A 7,866-nucleotide genomic window follows, 5' to 3' on the forward strand; every position below is an offset into this window, starting at 1 on the left:
TTATATTGATACTTATATAATGAGAGAAAACAAATGTCCACAAAATATTGACAAAAATAATGTTTTTTGTAATATAGTCCTAATGAGAAAAAAATTTTAAGGGGAATTTTGAAGGGGGAGAATATTTTGTTTAGTAAGTTATTTTGTATTGAGTTGCCTGCTCTTCCTCCACCCCCATAAGAGTTGATTCTACCCACTGTACCTGTAAATATGACCCTGCTTGGGATAAAAGTTTTCTTATGTTAATAAAGTCATACCAGAGTAGAGTGGACCCTAACCCTACCTCTGAGTTATAAAAAGCAGAGTAAACACAGACACAGGTTGAAGACAGATGAGGAATGCCAAGGATCACCAGCAGACGCCAAAAACTTGTTAGGTGGTGTCGAGTTGCTTCCGACTCATAGTGACCCTGTGTACAATAGAACAAAACGCTGCCAGCTCCTGTGCCATCCTCACAATCATTATGCTTGAGCCCGTTGTTGGAGCCACTGTGTCATTCCATGTCGCTGAGGGTCTTCCTCTTTTTTGATGACCTTCTAACAAGCATGATGTCCTTCTCCAGAGACTGGATCCTCCTGATAACATGTCCAAAGTATGTAAGATGAAGACTTGCCATCCTTGTTTCTAAGGAGCATTCTGGCTGTACTTCTTCCGAGACAGATTTGTTCATTCTGTGGCAGCCCATTCAATATTCTTTGCCAACACCATAATTCAAAGGCATCAATTCTTCAATCTCCCATATTCATTGTCCAGCTTTCACATGCATATGAGGCAATTGATAACACCGTGACTGACTTGGATCAGGCACACCTTAGCCCTTGAAGTGACATCTTTGCTTTTTAACACTTTAAAGAGGTCTTTTGCAGTAGATTTGCCCAATGCAATGCATCATTTGATTTCTTGACTGCTGCTTCCATGGGCACTGATTGTGGATCCAAGTAAAATGAAATCCTTAACAGCTTCAATCTTTCCACCATTTATCATGATGTTGCTTATTTGTCCAGTTGTGAGGATTTTTTTTTCTTTATGTTGAGATGTAATCCATACTGAAGGCTGCAGTCTTTGATCTTCATCAGTAAGTGCTTCAAGTTCTCTTCACTTTCAGCAAGCAAGGCTGTGTCATCTGCGTATTGCAGCGTGTTAATGAGTCTTCCTCCAATCCTGATTCCCTGTTCTTCATATAGTCCAGCTTCTCAGATTATATGCTCAGCATACAGATTAAATAAGTATGGTGAAAGGATACAACCTTAACACACACTTTTCCTGACTTTGAACCACGAGGTATCCCTTTGTTCTGTTGGAATGACTGTCTCTTGGTGTATGTACAGGTTCCTCTTGAGCACAATTAAGTGTTGTGGAATTCCCATTCTTCACAATGTTATCCGTAATTTGTTATGAGCCACACAGTCGAATGCCTTTGCATAGCTGATAAAACAAAGGTAAGCATCTTTCTGATATTCTCAGCTTTCAGCCAAGATTCATCTGACATCAGCAGTGATATCCCTCAATCCACATCCTTTTCTGAATCTGGCTTGAATTTCTGGCAGTTTCCTGTTGATGTACTGCTGTGGCTGTTTTTGGGATGATCTTCAGCAAAATTTTACTTATGTGTGATATTAATGATATTGTTCGATATTTTCTGCAATCTGTTGGATCACCTTTCTTTGGAATGGGCACAAATATGGATCTCTTCTAGTCAGTTGGCCAGGTAGCTGTCTTCCAAATTTCTTGACATAGATGAGTGAGCACTTACTGTATCCATTTGTTGAAGCATCTCAATTGATATTCTGTCAATTCCTAGAGCTTTGTTTTTTGCCAGTGCCTTCAGTGCTGCTTGAACTTCTTCCTTCAGTACCATCGATTCTTGATCATTTTCTACCTCCTGAAATGGTTGAACGTCAACCAATTCTTTCTGGTACAGCGACACTGTATATTCCTTCCATCTTTCGATGCTTCTTGTGTTGTTCAATATTTTGCCTATAGAATCCTTCAATATTGCAATTCAAGGCTTGAATTTTTTTCTTCAGTTCTTTCAGCTTGAGAAATGCTAAGCATGTTCTTCCCTTTTGATTTTCTAACTTCAGGTCTTTGCACATTTCCTTGTAATACTTTGTCTTCTCAAGCTGCCCTTTGAAATCTCCTGTTCATCTCCTTTACTTCATCATTTCTTCCTTTCTCTTTAGCTATTCTATGTTGAAGAGCAAGTTTCAGAGTCTTCTGATATACATTTTGGTCTTTTCTTTCTTTCCTAACTCTTTAATGACTTTTTGCTTTCTTCATGTATGACATCCTTGGTGTCATTCCACAACTCTTCTCGTCTTCAGTCATTAGTATTCAGTGCATCAAATCTGTTCTTGAGATGGTCTCTAAATTCAGGTGGGATATACTCAAGGTCATACTTTGGCTTCCATGGACTTGTTCTAATTTTCTTCAGCTTCAATTCAAACTTGCATATGAGCAATTGATGTCCTGTTCCGAAGTCGGACCCTGCCCTTGTTCCGACTGATGATGTTGAGCTTCTCCATCGTCTCTTTCCACAGATGTAGCCAATTTGATTCCTGTGTATTCCGTCTGACGAGGTCCATGTATATAGACGCCATTTATGTTATCTAGAAGGGTATTTGCAATGAAGAAGTCATTGGTCTTGCAAAATTTCTATCATGCAATCTCCTGCATCATTTCAGCCACCAAGGCCATATTTTCCAATGACTGTTCCTTCTTTGTTTCCAACTTTCACATTCTGATCATCAGTAATTATCAATGTATCTTGATTACACGTTTGATCTATTTCAGACAGCAGAAGTTGGTAAAAAAAAATCTTCAATTTCTTCATCTTTGGCCTTAGTGGTTGGTGTATAAATTTGAATAATAGTCAATTAACTGGTCTTCCTTTAGGCATATGGATATTATCCGATCACTGACAGCATTGTACTTCAGGATAGATCTTGAAACGTTCTTTTTGACAATGAATGCAATGCCATTCCTCTTCAATTTGTCATTCCTGGCATAGCAGACCATATGATTTTGATTCAAAATGGCCACTACCAGCCCATTTCAACTCACTAATGCCTAGGGTATTGATGTTTATGCATTCCATTTCATTTTCGATGATTTCCAATTTTCCTGGATTCATACATACTTCATACATTCCATGTTCTTATTATTAATGGATGTTTGCCGTTGTTTCTTATTTTGAGTCGTGCCACGTGAGCATATGAAGGTCCCAAAAGCTGGACTCCATCCACATCATTAAGGTTGACTCTACTTTGAGGAGGCAGCTCTTTCCCAGTCGTATTTTCAGTGCCTTCCAACCTGAGAGCCTCATCTTCCAGCACTATATCACACAGTGTTCTGCTACTGTTTATAAGGTTTTCACTGGTTGTTGTTTTTCAGAAGTAGACTGCCAAGCCCTTCTTCCTAGTCTGTCTTAGTCTGGAAGCTCCTCTGAAACTTGTCCACCATGGGTGATCCTGCTGGTATTTGAAATACCAGTGGTATAACTTCCAGCATCGAAGCAACTTGCAAGCCACCACAGTATACAAACTGACATGTGGGGACCGAGAAACTTAGAGCCTCACAAAAGGAATCAATATGGCCAAGATGATGATTTGACTTTAAACTGCCAGAGCTGTGAGAAAAAGAATTTCTATTCTTTAAATCCACCCACTTATGATATATCTGTTATGACAGTGCCAGATAACTTAAGACTGAAGGTTCAAAGTCAGTATTCCCTATCATCAGAGTCACTTGCAAATGCTCATCTGTTACTTCTGATCTTTAATGAGTTTTTTATATTTCATCTTTGAAAAAGTCTAGTCATATTGGTAGTACCAAAACCTGGGAACCCAATGAAAACAACCTGGGTGCATGATAATAAAAGAAGATTACGAATCACTAGCCTTTATGAACATAGACACAAAAATTCTTTAAACTTTTTTAGCAACTCAGATAACATATAAAAAGGATAATACATCATGGCCAAGTGGTACTTATTCATGTCGTTAGGTGCTGTCGAATTGATTTTGACTCATTGTGGCCCCATGTGACAGAGTAGAGCTGCCCCATTCCTCCTCTCCCCCACCACAGAGCTGCTGGGGAGGTCTGAATTACCAACCTTGCAGTTAGTAAGCTGAGCACTTAACCATTGCACCGCCAGAGCCTGTTATTTTAGCTGAGCATATCCATTGCCTAGGAGGTATTTATAGAATTCTAATAGATTTTTTTAATTGACATTTGCCTGTTTTTGCAGGATACTACATTACAAATTAATCAATTCTAACTGAGGTTTACACGTAAACGCCACAATTGCATTGGATTTTTGAAATATAGAAATTACCTTTGCAATTTCATCAAAGTCCAAAAAAGGATATACTGATGAATAATAATGAATAACCAAAGGCTTTAAACCTTACATTTTAAAAAGTTTTATAAATTTGCCTAACTAAGCCTCTTTGCCTCATATTTTTACCACTATCACTTGTAACACCTCAGATTCCACTTTTTGTAGTACTATTTTCTCAACCTCACTGAAAATATTCTCCCTTTATTTGTTCCACAGGGACTATTCATTAAGGCTAATTATTGTGTAAAAACAGTGTGGGGGCAGTGTCTGACCTCCTCTAACACAAGGGGGAAAGATAATCAAGATCAACAGCCCAAGGCTAATTCCTATGAGGCAGAGGTCAGACATGCCGCCTTTCTCTGCCATCTTTACCAATTCTGATACCAACCGTCCCTCCAACGGCACTCTCTACTTCTCTGCTGGGCTCAATAATTTATTGCAATGGCCGCACAGAACTCACAGATAATACTTACAGTTATGGGGTGTATTAGGGAAGTAACAGTTACAATTCAGGCTCAGGAACACGCAGGATACAGTTCTTCCATCAGGACAGCATTTTCCTGGGTGTGCTCGTGAGCATACCTCTCCCTGGCCCTAGGCCTCTGGCCCAAAGGCACTCAGCTTTTTCTTCCCTTGGGCCGCAAAGCCCACTGCACATTCTCCTGTGGGTCTCTCCTGCCAGTCTTTCCTTCCTTAGAGTTGGCGGGCTCTTCTCTTTCCTGCCTCTCAGGTGGCTCATTTCAAGTTCACTGGGATGGCAAAACAGACCAATCCCTTTGGTGGGCCACAATTATCCTATCACACAGTCCCACCCAATCACTTGGGTGGGAGTTACAAGACCATGGCTAGAAAGGCCACACAAAAGCGGTCCATCACACCATATTTTGTCACCTCAAACTCAGCATTAACTCAAATAAACCACCAAGCAGTATTAGTAATATCTGTGAACTCATCAAGAGTTAAGGAAAACTACATGAAATCATCTACCTTTTTTTTTAATTGATAATGTTATTCCCAATGTTTTCAACTCTGAGCAATTGTTCTTATCAAAAGCTTAACAGTCTTAAATTTCTTTTCAAAGGACACATTTCTTTAGTTGCTGCAAACATGATTTAAATAACTCACAAAAGAATAATTTTAATTTCTTAGGGCTGCCATAAAAAAAAAAAAATTACCACCAAGTGGATAGCTTTAAAGAACAGAAATTTATATTCTCACAGTTCTGGAGGGTAGAAGTCCAAATCAGCATATCAGCCTTGCTAATTCCTTCTGAGGGCTTTGAGAGGAATGCTTCCATGCCTCTCTCCTACTTTCTGGCAGCTACTAGCAATCCTTAATTTTTTTTTTTTTTGCATCTACCTCTGTCACTACATGGTGTCTGTCTTTCCCTTGTGTGATATTATGTTTGTCCTTTTTTATAAAACACCACTCAAAAAGGATTAGGATTAGGACCCACCCTACTACATACAGTATGACTGTTAATTAATACCTGCAAAGAAAAACTGTTTCCTCAAAAAGCTCATATTCACCATTGAAGGGTTAGGACTTGAACATATCTTTTTAGGGGACACAATTCAATCCTAACAAGGAAATACTTGCCAACTCATTCTATAAGGCCAGTGTTACCCTGATATAAAGCCAGGGAAGAATATTACAACAAAACTACAGACCAATATGCTTCATGAATATAGATTTTTAAACACATCTTAGCAAATTGAATCTAACAATATATAAAGAGGACAATAAATCATGACCAAGTAATGGGGTGGTTTAACATTAAAAAAGTAATTACTCCAAGTGACATCAGTGAAAAGGGTGGAGTAGGTAGCTCCAAAGGTCTGTTTCAGTTTCAGAAAAACTGAAAAATTGAGCAAAAACTGTCAGAATCAACTTTCAGAACTCTGAAAAATAGCCTCAACAAATAGTTGAGGCTTACAGCAACCAAGCCAATGTTAAATTTTAAAAAAGGCAACTTAAAAAAGATAAGAAAGCTTTGTAGTGATTTTGCTTGCTCTTGTTCCACCCACCTCCCTAGCTGAGTGGCAGTATTGATGACAGTCTGTGTTCCCAGTGTGAGTAGCCCTGGTGGTGCACTGGTTAAAAGTTCTCACTGCTAACCAAAAGTTTGGCGGTTTGAACCCACTATCTGCTCTGTGGGAGAAAGAAGTGGCAGTCTGCTTCCGTAAAGATTTATAGCCTTTGAAACACTATGGGACAGTTCTACTCTGTTCTACAGGGTCACTGAGTTGGAATCAATCAACTTAATGGCAGCAGGTTTGGTGGGTTTGGGTTCCCAGTGCAAGACCTGGTCCCTGGTTCCAAAGGAAGCAGAACTGACCTTATTCTCAAACAATTGTCCGACTCTTCGGACCTGTTTCAGGGCTACCTGGAAGACTGGTGCAAGAAGTTTGCCTTTGTTTAGTCTAACATGAAACTTTCTAGGAGCATGAAAGTGACTACATATTGGTCATTTATCAAAAACATTGTAAGGCAGAGGCGAAGCCAAGAAGACAGAATAGACAGATGCTTCCAGCGAACGCTCTTTACAACAAAGACCCAAAAAAACAAGTGAAACGAGTATATTTATGACAAGCTAGGAACTCTGAGCATCAAAGGCAAGCTTAGAAAATGAACAGAGGGGCAGGGGGAGGAAGAGACGGTTCAGAAGTGGAGAGGAGTTACCGGACCTGAATCGCGGAGAGCCCTCACGCACCATTCCCAGAGTGGCGGTGGCGGGCTGCTACTAGCATTCAGCCTCAGTTTCCTCAGGGAAAAGCAGCCAGCCACACAGCCTACTCACTCCGCCAGAACCAGAGAAGAACGGCACTCTCAGCAAAAGCTAAGTACTTGCGTATGTTTTACTACTCCCCCCCACCCCCAAGCCGGCTTCAGCGGCTGAATTCCCTGGGCCTGAGATAGGCACTGTTGAGCGCCTAGAGCCATCCTCCCGGCCTTGGAGAAGGAAAAAATTTACAAGTAGGGGAGAAGATAATTTGCCAGCTCCACTAACTGGGGGAGCTCAGGACAGAAGCAGCTCCTGTCCAGGCATAAACGGCCCAGGGACTTTGAGCACTTTTCCCATCTGCATGGACCTGTGTCGGACTATTTCAGGAGAATAGGCCCTGATTGGCAGACTTCAACAATTTCAGCTGTGCGGGGGAGAGGTGGGTGTTTGATGTTTGATGTTGCTTTGCCTATTAAACAGATCCTCACCTACCCCACATTAGGGGCCTAAGGACTAGTAGCTCCACTCAGGTCACCCAGCCACCCATGACAGGAGTCCGAGGATAACTGGTACCTCCCACTCCTTACAACCAAAAACATTGGGTGCCCGTAGTCCATCTGCAGAACCCACCCACCTGCACGCTCTAGGTGACAGGGCCGTACTTTCCACAGAGACACTTGGGGGTCGGTTCTCAGCCTCCTGCCTTATTCAGAGCATGACTCCCTGCTGCAATCAGATACCAGTACATACACCAATCACCCCTGCCCCTCTAAGATTGTACAGCAGAGCCTGTACCACA

The sequence above is a fragment of the Loxodonta africana genome, chromosome 10, assembly GCF_030014295.1.
Source record: "Loxodonta africana isolate mLoxAfr1 chromosome 10, mLoxAfr1.hap2, whole genome shotgun sequence".
Lineage (NCBI taxonomy): Eukaryota > Metazoa > Chordata > Mammalia > Proboscidea > Elephantidae > Loxodonta > Loxodonta africana.